The sequence below is a fragment of the Erinaceus europaeus genome, chromosome 18 (assembly GCF_950295315.1).
Source record: "Erinaceus europaeus chromosome 18, mEriEur2.1, whole genome shotgun sequence".
Taxonomy (NCBI): domain Eukaryota; kingdom Metazoa; phylum Chordata; class Mammalia; order Eulipotyphla; family Erinaceidae; genus Erinaceus; species Erinaceus europaeus.
Genome location: NC_080179.1, coordinates 6,946,784 through 6,961,537, shown reverse-complemented (window position 1 = coordinate 6,961,537; position 14,754 = coordinate 6,946,784).

The window sequence follows — 14,754 nt, the reverse complement described above, 5'->3', positions numbered from 1 at the left end:
TAGCACAGCGGGTTGAGCACACATGGCATAAAGTGCAAGGACCAGCGTAAGGATCCCAGTTTGAGCCCCCAGCTCCCCACCTGCTGCAGGGAGTGGGGGGGGGGGTCAGGTTGCTTCACAGGTGGTGAAGCAGGTCTGCAGGTGTCTATCTTTCTCTCCCCCTTCTGTCTTCCCCTCCTCTCTCCATTTCTCTCTGTCCTATCCAACAACAACAATAACACAGCTATGACAACAATAACAACTACAACAAGCTCAACAACAAGGGCAACAAAATGGGAAAAATGGTCTCCAGGAGCAGTGGATTCGTAGTGCAGGCACTGAGCCCCAGCAATAACCCTGGAGGCAAAAAAAAAATAAAAGTCAGCAAATAATGCTTGCTTACTTTTTAAAAAATTTCTTTATTGGGGAATTAATGTTTTACATTCAACAGTAAATACAATAGTTTGTACATGCATAACATTTCCCAGTTTTCCATAAAACGATACAACCCCCACCACTAGGTCCTCTGTCATCCTTCTTGGATCTGTATTTCACCCCCCCCCCCCCACTCACCCCAGAGTCTTTTACTTTGGTGCAATACGCCAATTCCAGTTCAGGTTCTACTTGTGTTTTCTCTTCTGATCTTGTTTTTCAACTTCTGCCAGAGAGTGAGATCATCCCATATTCATCCTTCTGTTTCTGACTTATTTCACCACTTTAAAATTAAAATTGAAATCATAGAACTGAGCAGTATTCCATTAAAAAAAATGGAGTTTGTTTGTATTGTAAAGAGAAGATTTCCGGGGGCCAGGTGGTGGCGCATCTGGTTGGGTGCACATGTTACAGTGCGCAAGGACCCAGGTTCAAGCCCCAGGTCCCCCACCTGCAGGGGGAAAGCTTCACGAGTGGTGAAGCAGGGCTGCAGGTCTCTCTCTCCTCTGTCTCCCCCTTCCCTCTCAATTTCTGGCTGTCTCTATGCAATAAATAAATGTAATTTTTAAAAAGAGAGAGAAAAGATTTCTAGTATATGGGGATGTATAAGGAAAGAAAGAAAAAAATGCACTCACACGTATATTTTTTTCATCTTGTTTTTCGCAAAAAAAAAAAAGTTCTCTGCCTTTCTGAAATTAGATGTGTGGGTTTTTCTCATGCCAAACAAATCTGAGACATCACCTTGGGTTTCATACAGTGTGTGTGTGTGTGTGTGTGCGCGTGTGTGTGCTGGGGCTTCATCATACAGTGTATGTGTGTGTATGTGTGTGTGTGCGTGCATGTGCGTGTGTGTGCTGGGGCTTCATCACAGTGTGTGTGTATATGTGTGTGTATGTATGTGTTTGTGTGCGCGCATGCGTGTGTGTGTGTGTGTGCTGGGGCTTCATCATACAGCGTGTGCATGTGCATGTGTGTGTGTGTCTGTGTGTGCATGTGCGTGCGTGTGCGTGGGGGCTGGGGCTTCATCACAGTGTGTGTATATGTGTGTGTATGTGTGTATGTATGTGTGTGTGTGTGTGCTGGGGCTTCATCATACAGTGTGTGCATGTGCGTGTGTGTGTGTCTGTGTGTGCGTGTGTGTGTGTGCTGGGGCTTCATCACTTCCAGCTGCCTTTTTCAGACAGACAGAAAGCTACAGAGACAAAAGGAGAGAGGGAATGATATCACACCAACAAAGTCTCCCCGTTATCATGAGTGTGAAGCTGGACCCCAAGTCCTGGATGTGACAAAGCAGCAATACTATCCAGGTAAGCTGTCCTGCCAGCCCAGTTTCCTATAATTCAACTCCGTTCTGATACTGTTTACCTAGAGGTAACATCTGACCCTACAGTTTAAGGACTCACTTCTACACCAACCCTAATAAACACACACACACACACACACACACACACACACACACACACACACACACACACACGATACCAACCATGAGTGTAGTTTGTTAACTGCTTCTAACTCATGGCAATAAATCAAACACCCCTACAACTCTCTCATTATGTTCAATTAATGTGCTAGAATGCTTCACAGAACTCAGGGAGTCAGTATACTTACTAGTTTGTCAGTGTATTAAAAAGAAGGTCAGAGAGTCGGGCAGTAGTGTAGCGGGTTAAGCGCAGGTGGCATAAAGTGCAAGGACTGGAGGAAGGATTCTGGTTCAAGCCCCCGGCTCCCCACCTGCAGGGGGGTCGCTTCACAGGTGGTGAAGCAGGTCTGCAGGTGTCTGTCTTTCTCTCCCCCTCTCTGTCTTCCCCTCTTCTCTCCATTTCTCTCTGTACTCTCTAACAACGACATAAATAACAACAATAATAACTACAACAATAAAAAAACAAGGGCAACAAAATTGAAAATTAATTAATTTAAATAAAGAATGTCAGAGGGGCAGGGTAGGCAGCATAATGGTTATGCAAAATGACACTCATGCCTGACACTCCAAAGGCCCAGGTTTAATCTCCCCTGCACCACCATAAGCCAGAGCTGATCAGTGCTCTGGTAAAAAGAAAGGAAAAAAGGTCATTCAAGAACAGACAAATGGAAGACATGTGCGGAACAAGGTATGAGGGAGAGTGGACAGATCGTCTGCCTTCTCGGCCACTCACTATCCCTGCCCCTGATCACAATTTAGTTCTACCGGCAACCAGCCTCCACTTTATGGATACTCTGAAAGTCACCTGTTAACATAAACTCTGGCTGAAAGGTGCTTCTGGGCTGTGGAGACAGCATAATGGTTCTGCAGATATTTATGCTATTAGGTCCCAAGTTCAAGGCCCAGAACTACCATAAGCAGAGCTGAACAGTGCTCTGGGGTCTCTCTCTCTGTCTCTCCTTAAAACTCTTCATCTTATAGGGGAAACAGGCTATAGTTTCAGATAGCCCTGGAGGTGCTGGGGTTCAGAGTCTCCTGGCCCTAACGTTCCCTCTAATAACTGAACTATTTTGGTGCTGCTTAAGGGAGATGTGTCATCCAGCTAGCTCTTCATCTTTGCATTCACAGAATCTCAGTGCAGTCAGCCACCCTTGCTGGTCTCCTCATACTTTTCTCAGATTTCACGAACACCATCTTATACACAAAGTGCTCAAAAGCTTAGCAAATACATGGAAAGATAGAATGTGAGAATCGTGTGGTTGGCGCCAGCCAGCACGCTGTAGTGACAAATGAAGAGGTATAGTCCACCGAGTAACGCCTAGTTACAGGGTAAATTGTGTCTCCTCTTCTCTTAAATCGTATAGCTTCTTAAAAGGTGTTTATTAAAATCTGAATCATGCAGGCAATTGTTTAAATAATGTTATAGGGCTTACCAGAACTGGAGTGTATTTTCTGGGACATGTGTATGCATGCGTATGTGTGTGCAGGCAGGGCGTGTTCAGCATATGATTTACTATTTAATTTTTCTCAGACAACCAGGATCTGGAAGACCGAAGTACACTAATTAAAACTGGGTCATTGGCCAGGGCGGATAGCATAATGGTTATGTAAAGAGACTCTCATGCCTGGGGCTCCAGAGTCCCAGATTCAATCTCCCACACCATCATAAGCCAGAGTAGTGATCTGGTAAAAAAAAGTGGTGTATTACACCAAAGTAAAGGACTCTGGGGTGGGAAGGGGGAGGGTTCAGTTCCTGGATCATGTTAGCAGAGGAGGACCTAGTTGAATTGTTGTGTGGAAAATTGGGAAGGGTTATTCATGTACAAACTATTGTATATTGCTGTCAACTGTAAGCCATTAATCCCCCAATAGAGAAATTTTTAAAACATAAATAAACAAACATCAAATTGGGCTATTTACTCTAGGCCATGCTCAGTGACAGTGCCAAGCTCATCTTAAAAGCAGGTGATTAAGGACAGTTTTTGCAGTTAGTCATTCAACTAGAAAAGTTAATTGGGCCATTCTTTCAGGCTTAGTTGTATCTATTTTATTCCCATGTCCAGTGGGAAATAATTTGTCCTTTATGCCCAATGTAAAAGTGAACAAACACAAAGGAAAGTGTCTGGAAAATGTCACAGGTAGTTTTGGAATTTGGGAGTTGTCTCTTTGAATGGTGTAAAGGAAGTGAAAGTCTCCCTTTCTTCCAGATTAATATCAGGTTGTAATCTGTAACTGTAATAGGGCCTTTCTTACACTCCCTAATGAAACTTTACCCTTAGTGGTTTTTCATGTCATACACAGATGATTTATGGAATAAAAAATTAACACCAGTTTTATTCTCTTAAAAAACTCAAGTTACTTGTACAGGGACCCTCCCCACACCATACATGAAGTTTCATCTACATAAGCACTATGGAAGAAAGGCAAGTAAATATAGAAGTTATTGAGGATACGGGGGCTGGGCAGTAGCGCAGTGGGTTAAACACACATGGCGCGAAGCAAAAGGACTGGCATAAGGATCCCAGTTCGAGCCCCTGGCTCCCGACCTGCAGGGGAGTCGCTTCACAAGCGGTGAAGCAGGTCTGCAGGTGTCTGTCTTTCTCTTCCCCCACCCTGTCTTCTCCTCTCTCGATTTCTCTCTGTCCTATCAAGCAACAACAACAGCAATGACAACAATAATAATAATGACAACAACAAGGGTAACAACAAGGACAACAAAATGGGGAAAATGGCCTCCAGGAGCAGTGGATCCGTAGTGCAGGCACTGAGCCCCAGCAATAACCTTGGGGGCCAAAAAAGAAAGAAAGAAAGAAAGAAAGAAAGAAAGAAAGAAAGAAAGAAAGAAAGGAGAAAGAAAGAAAGAAAGAAAGAAAGAAAGAAAGAAAAAAGAAGTTATTGAGGGTACATTGCATATAGAACCATAGATGGAAAGGTTAGGAGAAACTTTTAAGACTGAATTAAAAGAGAGAGAGAGAGAGAGGGAGACACCTGCAGCCCTGCTTCACCACTTGTGAAGCTTTCCCCCTGCAGGTGGGGGCCAGGGTCTTGAACTTGGGTCCTTCTACTTTGTAACATATGCACACAACCAGTATATTCTCCTGCAGCCCTGCTTCACCGCTCGCAAAGCTTTCCCCCTGCAGGTGGGGACCGGAGCTCAAACCTGGGTCTTTGTGCTTTGTGACACTTGCACTCAACCAGGTGCGCCACCACCTGGCCCCGTATTACAGCTTTCTTAACCATTCACCTGCCATTCATTGAACATCTGGATTACTTGCAGGTTTGGGCTATTAGACTGTACTGTTATGAACATAAGTGTGCGTAGGATTATTTGACTAGGTGTTTTTGCATGTTCTTCAGAAGGATCCCTAGGAAAGGCAGCGGGTAAAGCTATTTCTAGAGTTCTGAGGAGACTCTAGACTGTTTCCCACTAGGATTGGACCAATTTACATTCCTACCAACAGTAGAAAAGAGTTCCTCTTTCCCTACATTATTGCCAATACTTATGGTTTCTGGCTTTTCTAATTGTCATAGTCGTAAAATGGTATCTTGTTGTTGTCTTTTTTTCTTTTTTCTTTCTTTTTTATTTAAGAAAGGATTAATTAACAAAACCATAAGGTAGGAGGGGTACAATTCCACACAATTCCCACCACCCAATCTCCATATCCCACCTGTTGGTATGCTTCTAAAAACCCCTTCTGTTTCATTAGTTTAATCCCCCCTGCTTAACACTATTCTATTTACATAACCACTTCATTCTATTTACATAAGCACTGTTAACAAGCACCACCCTCCCTCCAGGGCATTGGTGGTTCAGTGGTAGAATTCTTGCCTGCTCCGCCCCCTCTCCTTGTCACACACCCTGATTTTCACCAGTCACTTTTCTCTCCACCCTCTCTGCGTCGCATCCTGTTCCCACCCTACTGGGCTAGTATATTTATAAGGACAAGATTGTTTGTAGTTTGAGTTTAGCTTAGTTTGGTATAGATTGCACTGCGTCCTGCGTGAATAAAGAGATTCTGCCTACAGCTCAACCATGAGTCCCTGGTTGTCTGTTACCCGCCCGTGAAGCCAGCCCGGCGAAAACAACACCCACCCCCTCCCCTGATAGCTTTCCCATTCTCTATCCCTCTGGGAGCATGGACCCAGGGTCATTGTGGGTTGCAGAAGGTGGAAGGTCTGGCTTCTGTAACTGCTTCCCCGCTGAACATGGGCGTTGACTGGTCGGTCCATACTCCCAGTCTGCCTCTCTCTTTCCCTAGTAGGGTGGGTCTCTGGGGAAGCTGAGCTCCAGGACATATTGGTGGGGTCTTCAATCCAGGGAAGCCTGGCCAGCATCCTGGTGGCATCTGGAACCTGGTGATTGAAAAGAGAGTTAACATACGAAGCCAAACAAATTGTTGAGCAATCATGGACCCAAAGCTTGGAATAGTGGAGAGGAAGTGTTAGGGGGGTACTCACTGCAAACTCTAGTGTACTTCTGCTTTCAGGTATATATTTTGCAGTAGTTTATGGATACGTGTGAACATAAGCTCTCTCTCACAGAAACTGGTGTATATCTAGGTTATGGGACTTTGTTAGAAAGTGAACCACCTGAGATGAAATTAGAGTGTACTATAAAAGGAAAGGTCTCACCCGAGTAATAAAGCTGAAGGGTTGTCATTCCACACGCAAAGTCTCTGGACATAGTCTGAAGTGAAGCATGTTGAGGTGGCAGTCGTTGCGTTGGTTAGGTTGTGATCGGCGGATGCAATATTATTTGATATGGATTGGGAGACACATATAGGAAAGTGGGCCCTATCCAAGGTCTTTTTGTTTTGAATTGCCTCTAGATCTATTGCTGGGGATTTTTGACTGCCCAAAAAAATCCATTGCTCTTGGCCAATTTTTTATTTTCCCTTTCTTATTGATATTATTTTCTTGAACAGGGAGAAATTGAGGGGGAGGAAGATAGGCTGGGAGGACAGAGACTGCAACACTGTTTCATCTTTCCTGAAGCTTCCTCATCCAGTTGGGGACTGAGGACATGAACCCAGGACATTATGCATGGTAATGGGTGTGCTTGAAAGACTGCCCCACCACCTAGGCCCTCACTGTTGACTTTATTTGCTTTCTCAGATAATAGTAACTGGGGAGTTTTTCATATATCTGTTGGCCATCTAGATCTCTTCTTTTGTAAAAATTCTATTCATGTCCTCTTTTTTTAATGGGATTTTTATAGTTGTTATTGTTTTTGAGTTTTATTTGCTGTTTATATATTTTGGTTATTAGGAAGGCTAGACTTTTCATTGCTATCTTACTTTAAACATTTTTAAATAGTTTTGGAAATAAGACTGCAGAGTATTTTAGCTATTGTTCTTGGCATTTTGCTTAAAATACTTTATACTTTAGCCATTAAAATACCAGTAACGTGACTTTGGGCATCTATGCCTATCAATTCTACTTAGCATGCTATGAATTTTTTAAAATATTTATTTATTATTGGATAGAGACAGAGAAAAATTGAGAGGAGAGGGAGAGAGACCGAGAGACACCTCTAGCCCTACTTCACCACTCGTGAAGCTTTTCCCCTGCATATGGGGACCAGGGGCTTGAACCTGGGGCCTTGTACACTGCAGTGTGTGCACTTAACCAGGCACGCCACCACCTGGCCCCCATCAATTCTACTCTGTATTCAAAGCTTAGTGGAGGTAAACTCTGGATGTGTTTAGACACAGAGTAGTTAAATCATACTTCAAGTTTCACCTCCAGTTTGATTTATTTGACTTCATATCTGGGCTTTACTACCCAATCACCTGAATAATTGTGGCACATACTTAAGTTTTAGTTTCTTCAGTTTAAAAAAAAATGCAATTAGTAGTGGCCTGGGAAATAAGTCGGCTGCTAGTTTCAGACGTTTGTGCCTGAGGCTTCTGGTTCCATCCCCAGCACCACAGGCGCCAGAGTGATTCTTAGCCTCCTCCACCCCTCCAGCCCTTGTTATGTTAAACTCTCTCATAGGTGTTAAATAAATAAATTTTTAGAAATAAATAATAAGGGGCCAAGCAGTGGTGCACCTGGTAGACCATTCAGGTGACCATGCACAAGGATCCATTGGCTTCAAGTTTCTGGTTCCCACCTGCAGGGAGGTCACTTCACAGGTGGTGAAGCAGGTCTGCAGGTGTCTTTCTGTCTCTCCCTTCCTTCTGAATTTCACTTTGCCTCTATTGAAAATAAATAAATATTTTTTCAAATTAATGATAAAATGGACGTAGTGGTAGTACTTAGGGCTATTTATAAAGATCTAAAAGTCTAATGCATGTAAAAGTCACACAGTAATTAGTATTAGCTGCTCTGGCTTACGGTGTAGGGGATTGAACATGGGCCTTTGGAGTCTTAGGCATGAGAGTCTATGCATAACCATTATGCTGTCTACTTCTGCCCAAGTTACTGTGTCTTTATATAGGACACTAAACTACAACATTGTACACTGTTTTTGTTTTTTTTCTATAAACTAAGTTTTAAGAAAGCATGTATACAACTTTTACGGCATGAAGAGTTACTACCAATATTTAGAATAAAAATATTTTTAGGTGACTGACTTAGCATGCAGGACAAATTCAAGCTTCTCTTGGCTTCCACATTACCTTCTCTCCCAGGCAGAAGCTTTTTTTAAGGGCACACTAAGCAGAGAACCCACAGTTAAAAGCTTGCTTTTCACACCCTTTCCCTCACAACCTTTTCTGTTGGCAGCCCTTCAACCTGCTGAAGAGGTCACCCAGGGTCAGGCTATGTGCAAGTTCCCCCCCAGGGTTATCACAGGGGCTCAGTGCCTACACTATGTGAATCCACTGCTTCTGCAGGCCATTTTTTCCCCATTATTGTTGTTACTGTTATTGTTGTTGTTGGATAGGACAGAGAGAAATGGAGAGAGAAGGGGAAGACAGACGGGGGAGAGAAAGACAGACACCTGCAGACCTGCTTCACCACCTGTGAAGCGACTCCCCTGCAGGTGGGGAGCTGGAGGGGGGGCTCAAACCAGGATTCTTAAGCTGGTCCCTTCTCTTCGCACTATGTGCACTTAACCAGGTAATCCATTGTCCAGCCCCCGGCATGTGTGAGATTTCAAGGTTATTTCTCAGGACACGGTGACAACTAGAGTTGTTGGGGGTGGGGGGGGAGTGGACAAAAAAAAAATCTGGTCACAAATTCTACACTGTCTGGGTACAAGGTAAAGAAGGGAACAGAAACTTGCATGAACAAGAGAAGGAAAACCCTGATGAATGGACAAGAGAAAAAATCAGCATACATTGAAAAATAAAGGGGGGGAGAGGTTCTCTGGGATAGCACTCAGTAGAAAGTACAAGAAAGAAAAGAACAGTTGTCTTTGTAACTCCAAGGTCAGTAGAGCAGCATTCTGTTTCCTCCATTCTCTCACCCTCTGGCCCTCACTCTCCCATCAAATAAAATAAGATAATAACATAACATAAAATAAAATAACATACTGAGTCAGGAAGGAGGCTCATCAGCAGAGCTCAAATGTGAGATCATAGGTTTGCTATCTGGTGCCTCGCTGAAAACTGAACAGCATTTCTTGTGCTAAGCGACACTTCAGGCAAGACTGTGACTTGAGGACTTTCTGGTTAAGCGCACACATTACAGTGTGTAAGGTCCCGCGTTCAAGCCCCTGGGCCCCATTTGCAGTCAGGTAGCTTCACGGGGGGTGAAGCAGGGCTGCAGGTGTCTCTCTGTCTGTCTCACTGTCTATCTCCCCTTCGCTCTTGATTTCTGGCTGTCTCTATCCAATAAAAAATAAATATAAATTTTATAAAAATGGCTATTTAATCTTTAAAAAAAAAAAAAAGGTTGGTTTGAGCCCCTCAGGTCTGCAGATGTCTGTCTTTCTCTCCTTCTCTCTGTCTTCCCCTCCTCTCTCCATTTATCTCTGTCCTATCCAACAACAAAAACAATGGCTATAACAACAATAACAGCCACAACAGGGGCAACAAAATGGGAAAAAGAGCCTCCAGGAGCAGTGGATTTGTAGTGCCGGCACTGAGTCCAAAGCGATAACCCTGGAGGGGAAAAAAAAAAAAAAAAGGAGGACTTTGAAGTGACCAAAGTCGAAGGGAAAAGGGGAAGGCGTTTGGTTAAGAGACAAGACTTCCACAGAAATTTCCTGCAGTTCACTTTATGTCAGCATTTGTCTTGTTCAAATATATGTCCTATACACCGTGTATGCCTATCAATAGCTCTGAAAGCGCGCTTCCATCCTTATTGATTATTTATATACATATTTTTTAAAAACAATATTTAATTCCTTCTTCAGGCACATTCCTTGACTCTAGCCAAGCCTCACAAAGAGAGTAACAGATGATAAATTCCGGTCTTTTCCAAGCCAGACTGACTCTGAGGCAGTGGCTGTTTGGTTTCCATTAGAAACATTAAGAGAAATAAATCACTTTACTTTAGACTCATGGAAAAATGTGTGTTACAGATATAAAATTTCCAAATTTGGAAACTATTCAGTGGCATAGGAGTTAATAAAAATATTGATTTTTCTCAATTGCTTAGAATGCATAAATGTACGTGGACACACAGCAGACTGTGGTGGTCATGGTTTGTAGATGACGCTTCTGTACCACAGAACCTCCGTACCATTCCCGGAACACTCAAGGCTTCACCTCCAACTAGGTGAATCAGTGTCAAAATGGACTCTGGACAAGAGGGGTTCTCAGCACTGACTGCACACTCCAAGCAACTGAGGGCCTTTAAGAAACAGTGACATGGTCTGGGAGGTGGTGCAGTGTAGAGCACTGGACTCTCAAGCAAGAGGTCCTGAGTTCAACCCCCCGGCAGCACATGTACCAGGCTGATGTCTGGTTCTTTCTCTCTTCTCCTATCTTTCTCATAAATATACATATTTATAGGAAGGAATAGTGACAAGGTCTGGGTCCATAAAAATTCAAAGCTCCCCAGGTGACTCCAATTTGCAGCAAGGTTGAAAAACACTGAAGTTTTGCTATTGAATTGTGTCGTCCATAGACCCCAACACTGATACGTTTGCGAGTTTGTTGAAAATGGGTCTCAGGATCCACCTCATGCCGCCAAACTTGAGTCTGAATTTGGCTAATATCCCCACATAGCTTGTTAACGTATTAAAATCCGAGAAGTAACTGCTCTATGGAATTCTTGTCATTGAATTTTTTCCTTTTAATAAATGTATTTTTTTTCTCTCTCTCTTTATCATTGACTAGAGAGAAAGAAATTGGGGGTGGAGATCGAGAGGGAGAGAGACAGAGAGATACCTGTAGCCCTGCTTCACCACTTGTGAAGCTTTTCTCCTGCAGGTGGGGACCAGGAGCTTTGACCTGGGTCCTTGTGTGCTATGTTATGTGTACACTTAACTAAGTGCACCACTGCATTTTTTCCCCCTTAGATAGTAGTTACATAATTAATAATGCAAAGAGACTCTCATGCCTGAGGCTCCAAAGTCCCAGATTCAGTCCCCTGCACCACCATAAGGCAGAGCTAAACAGCCCTCTGGTAACAAAACAAAACAAACAAAAAAAAGGATCCATTGTTTATCTGAATCTCAAATCGCACTGGGTAGTCTATATTTTTACTTGCTAAATCTGGGAATCATCTGTGTGTTCCCAGGAGTCTCTCTTTGCTCTCTCGACTCTCTCAGTAAAGAAAAGGGGAAATGATACCATAAATGGCAAAGTGGCTACCCCTAATCTGTCTAGACTGATTGACTGTAATGCTGTTTCTCATCCTGCCCAGACAGCCAGCCAGGACTCTCTGACTTCCTTAAATCCTGCTGGTGACTCACCCAACTGGGAGAGTATTGGGAAATTTACTTGCTGACTCAGGGAGACATAAACCTTGGCAAACTTTTCATTCAGCCTAAACCCAGAGGAAAAACCAACCAACCAACCAACAAACAAAAAAACCCCAAATGTGAATATGTTAAGAATAGCACAATATGAGCTGGGGAGATAGCTTAATGGTTATGCAAGAATAGCACAATAACCACAATAAAAGAACAAGGATTGGAAGTCGGGCAGTAGAGCAGCAGATTAAGCTCAGGTGGCGCAAGGCTCAAGGACCTGCATAAGGATCCGGGTTTCAGCCCCCGGCTCCCCACCTGCAGGAGAGTCGCTTCACAGGCGGTGAAGCAGGTCTGCAGGTGTCTGTCTTTCTCTCCCTCTCTCTGTCTTGCCCTCCTCTCTCCATTTCTCTCTGTCCTATCCAACAACAACGACATCAATAATAACTACAACAATAAAACAACAAGCACAACAAAAAGGAATAAATAAATAAATATAAAAACAACAAGGGCAATAAAAGGGAATAAAAAAGAACAGCACAATAAGTATCTAAAATGTATTGGCTTGAAGCAGCATGCAAATCCAATCTCTCGGAATTTCATATGTTTTCTATTAACCGATTAAAAGACATCTGCAAAACCTGTTCTCCACTCTTGCACTCACAAGCAGGCATTTTTTTCCTGACAGTTCAGATGTTCTTTCATGCCTGAGGTATCAAAGTTCCCAGGTTCAGTCCCCAGCACTACTATAAACCAGAGCTGAGCAGTGCTCCGGTAAAAATAATAAATACATCAATAAATAAATTGCTGCGCAGGTGGCGCAAAGCACAAGGACCGGCGTAAGGATCCCGGTTCGAGCCCCCGGCTCCCCACCTGCAGGGGAGTCGCTTCACAGGCGGTGAAGCAGGTCTGCAGGTGTCTATCTTTCTCTCCCCCTCTCTGTCTTCCCCTCCTCTCTCCGTTTCTCTCTGTCCTATCCAACAACGATGACAATAATAACTACAACAATAAAACAACAAGGGCAACAAAAGGGAATAAATAAAATAAAATATTAAAAAAAAAATAAATAAATTGCTGCTCTGTAAGCCCTCCCAGAGGCCACTTTTCAAGGACACATTTTAGTGTTCATTTTCTCAGTACTGCATGTAACTTGAAAACAGTGTGGGAGGGAGTTGGGTGATAGCACAGGGGGTTAAGCGCACGCGGTGGCACCAAGTACAAGGATCAGAGTTAGGATCTTGGTTCGGCTCCCCACCTGCAGGGGAGTCGCTTTATAAGCGGTGAAGCAGGTCTGCAGGTGTCTGTCTTTCTCTCTCCCTCTCTGTCTTCCCCTCCTCTCTCCATTTCTCCCTGTCCTATTAACAACAACATCAATAACAACAACAACAATAGCGACAACAATAAAAAAACAGGGCAACAACAGGAAATAAACAAACATTGAAAAAAAAAGAAAAAAACAGTGTGGGAAATTCTTAGGGGCAGAAACGAAGCTGTAGATAGGATTCCCGCTTTCACCAATTTACTACCGACCAATCTGATATCTGATATGACTGTTTAATTTTTTATATTTATTTATTTATTCCCTTTTGTTGTTCTTGTTTATTGTGTGGTTATTATTGATGTCATTTTTGTTGATTAGGACAGAGAGAAATGGAGAGAGAAAGGGAAGACTGAGAGGGGGACAGAAAGATAGACACCTGCAGACCTGCTTCACTGCCTGTGAAGTGACTCCCCTGCAGATGGGGAGCCGGGGGCTCGAACCAAGATCCTTACTCGCATCCTTGCGCTTGGTGCCATGTGCGCTTAACCTGCTGCGCTACAGCCAACTCCCCGACTGTTTAATTTTATACTCTATTCCCAACTCCTTATTTTGGCTTCAGTCCCTCTTTATTCTGCCCTACCATGTTGCCACTTTAAAAATAAACAGTGATTCTTTTTGAGAGGACAAGACAGAAATAAAGAAGGACCAGAGAATTCTGCTGTTTATGCAGTGACCAGATCAGATCCCGGACCTTCCCATTTTCTACTCATTGAGTCACTACCCCAGACACCTTGAAAAAAAAGGGGGGGAGACAGTAGACAGTGGGGAGCTGGCTAAATAGCTTGCTCTGGACATGTATGTGACTTCCACTCAAGTCTGGCCCTCACTGAATTGAAGGAAGTTTCGCTGCTGTGGTCTCTTTCCCTCCCTTCCTTCCTTCCTTCCTTCCTTCCTTCCTTCCTTTCTTTCTTTTAAATTTTATTTATTAATGAGAAAGATAAGAGGAGAGAGAAAGAATGAGCTATCATTCTAGGACATGTGCTGCCAGGGATTGAACTCAGGGCTTCATATTTGAGAGTCCAATGCTTTATCCACTGTGCCACTTCCCAGACCACTCACTCCCTTTCTGCCTCTTTCTATATATATATATATATATACAAAGGTGCCACAGTTCTGGGGCTTGAACCCAAGGACTTAATGCGTGCAAGCCCTGCTAAGCCACCTTCTTGATCATTTAATAATTTTAAATAAAATTTATTCTTGTGTTGGAATCTCACAAAATAGCTATGCTACTACCATTTACTTTACCAAGAGTAAACTAAATTTCTAATTGTTGATGCTGACTTTTTAACTTGAGTTTTTTCTTTACCAAAAGAATCTGAACAGAACTGTGAAATATATACAATTTTAATATATTCATAGTTTTTCTCTCTGAGCCTCTTTGTCTCTCTCTGTCTGAAAAAGTTATCCTGGAGTGCTAAAGTCACAGTTACAATACAAAATAATACAAACAACACAACACAATACATATATGTGTGTATTTATGAAAGAAACGGGGCGGGTGGTGGTGCAGTGGCTTAAGCACAGACATCACCGCCCTCATGGACCTGGATCTGAGCCCCTCCCCACCTGCAGGGAGGGGACCCACTTCACTAGCGGTGATGCAGATCTGCAGGTGTCTTTCTCTCTCCCTCTCTATCTTCCTACCTCTCTGAATTTCCCTGTCCTGTTAAGTAAAAAACAGAAAGGGGAAAAAATGCTAAAAATGGCCATAGGGAGAAGTGGCTTCATCATGCAGACTTGGAGCCCCAGTGATAACCCTAGTAACAGAGAGAGAGAGAGAGGGAGGGA